Source organism: Lactuca sativa, chromosome 4 (assembly GCF_002870075.4).
Source record: "Lactuca sativa cultivar Salinas chromosome 4, Lsat_Salinas_v11, whole genome shotgun sequence".
Lineage (NCBI taxonomy): Eukaryota > Viridiplantae > Streptophyta > Magnoliopsida > Asterales > Asteraceae > Lactuca > Lactuca sativa.
In genome coordinates, this window is record NC_056626.2 from 408,557,497 (window position 1) to 408,559,820 (window position 2,324).

Below are 2,324 nucleotides of genomic sequence, written 5' to 3' on the forward strand. Positions count from 1 at the left end.
GTTAGACAGAACTGGATGGAAATTTCGGGTTGTCACATCATCCCCTCGTTAGAGGGAATTTCGTCCCGAAATTAGAATTTAGGTAAAGGAGTAGGCATGAATAATCGAGCAAGGAGGTGGGAAAACTTCCTAATCGATTGGTTCTCGCGCTCATAACTGAATCCGGGTCCTCTGTTGCTATCCCAACGAGCCTTCACTAATGGGAGGCGGCGTTGCTTCGTCCACTTGACCACTCGGTCGAGGGTCACTACGGTTCTTCCACGAAGGCGAGGATCTCGTTGATCTCGATCTCGACGAGTGGGCTTACGAGAGTCCTGACGGAAAGGTACGTTTTCAAGTTCGAGGCGTGAAGGGTAAAATGTACGTTACTAAGTTCATGGTGTACTTTGGGTTTGTGAGTTATAGGACCGATTCTGGCAAGAATCTCGGAGGTCCTAACTATTTTGGATTTGGCTTACCACGCTTTCCGAAGCGTATCAAGCCTTCCCAGAGTGAGATTTCCAAAAGGATTTGGCCTCTCACTTGAAATTCCAAGGTTTTCTTCCTCTTTCTTGTCTTCCCAATCAAGGGCCACTCCCTTCTGAGTCAAGGTCATAAGAGGTTTCGTAATCCGCGAGGAGTTCTGAATGAACTCTCGACAGTAGGTCAGCGAGACCTAAAATTTGGAGAATTCCCATCGGCGTCTTCGGTGCTGACAAATTCTCAGCGGTTTTGATTTTTGGCAGGGTCCTCAAGAATTCCCACATTACTGGTAATGTGTCTTAGGAATTCGACTCTTCAAATCTAAAACTCGCATTTAGAGAACTTTGCGTAAAGCTTCTCTGATTGTAATGTTTCCAGGGTTTTTTGTAGATGCTCTTTATGATTTCCTTCTTACTATGAGAGTAGATAAGTAAGTCATTTATAAGGACAATGACGAACTGATCCAAGTAAGAATGGCGTACCCTATTCATTAAGTTCATGAATACTACAGGCGTATTGGTCCTATCCGAGGGGTATCACTACGGGCTTGTAGTGTCCGTATTGAGTTTGGAAGATTGTCCTCAGAACATCCTTCACTAAAACTCGCAACTGGTGATATTCGGATCTTTGGTCCATTTCTGAAAGGTACGTCGTTCCTTGCGGTTGGTCAACTGATTCATCTATGCGAGGCAGAGAGTAATGATTTCTAATGGAAGTCCTGTTGAGGTCTACGCTACGAGGACTTCCCAGGGTATTACCCATACTAGTAATTCCCTCGCCTAAGCACTTTTAACTGCGGAGTTCTGATGGGATCCGGTGCATTAGTGCTGGTATAATCGCACCTGTTGAAGTCTGTCTTCTTGAAGAATAAGACCAGAGCTCCCAAAGGAGAGAAGCTTGGTCTTCTCATTCTGTTGCTGAGATTTCTTCGGAAAGAATTAGAAACATGAGGTACTCCATGAATCAGTACTTCGGTGTTCTTGAATGACGGTTTCGCTAGAAAGACATTTTCGGAGAAAGAGATGTACGCACGAAACTGGTATTGTGTGGATCGATTTGACTCAAGATGTATGATAGTGTCGGACTTACTTAGAAGTAAAAGACATTAGATTTGCACATAAAAGCGTTACAGACAAAACACAACGGTGCAACTTTTATCAGGGTTACAGTACATTAGAGTAACTACAGGAATGCTACTGCAAACAAAGTATACTACAAATGGCAAGTATACGCAGCATGAGGGTCCCTTAACCAAAGGGATCTCACAAAAGATAAGACTCGAGTTGCACTAGTTTTAAACATGTTTTAAAAACATTCAAAATACTGACGATTGGAAGTGAACCTATACTATAGTAGGGTCCTTCGTTGCCTCTTTCCATTCTGAGGTCAAACTCCTCCTGTCCCATCGTCGTTCTGCTCTGCTGGATAGTCCCTCTTGAAGTGTCCCAATACACCACATAGATGGCATATCCATGAGGTTTCGACATTGGTGGTTGAAGTAATGTGTTGGATCCGAATCCTGCAGCAGCGGGTAGTATGCCCGTCCTTGTTGCATTTAAAGCAGTGCGGTAGACGACATCTTCCTAGATGATGGAAGTTGCACTTATTACACTTCGGTAAGTTTCCAGCATACTGTCTGGCTGGGTTAGGGGCAATTGGGATACCCGAAGGGATGGTAGTAGGAAGGTACAGATGTTGTGGCTATGAAGGTCGTTACTGATGGTTGTTTCTTGTTCGCCCCTCGAAGCGATTTGTCCTTAGATTTAGCCCAAAAATTTTGTTTGTTACTCTTGGTCTTGGAACTCGGGGTGTCGTGGTAGTTTGTTGCTCGTTGAGGTACTTGATTGTTACCTGGATTGGAA

At 44.1% G+C, this 2,324-nt stretch overlaps 1 pseudogene; it reads right to left on the reverse strand.

Annotated features, from left to right (window-relative positions):
- Positions 1–1,187: 1,187 nt before the first annotated feature.
- On the reverse strand, positions 1,188–1,306 carry LOC111875836 (5S ribosomal RNA; annotated as a pseudogene).
- Between the last annotated feature and the right edge of the window lie 1,018 nt (positions 1,307–2,324).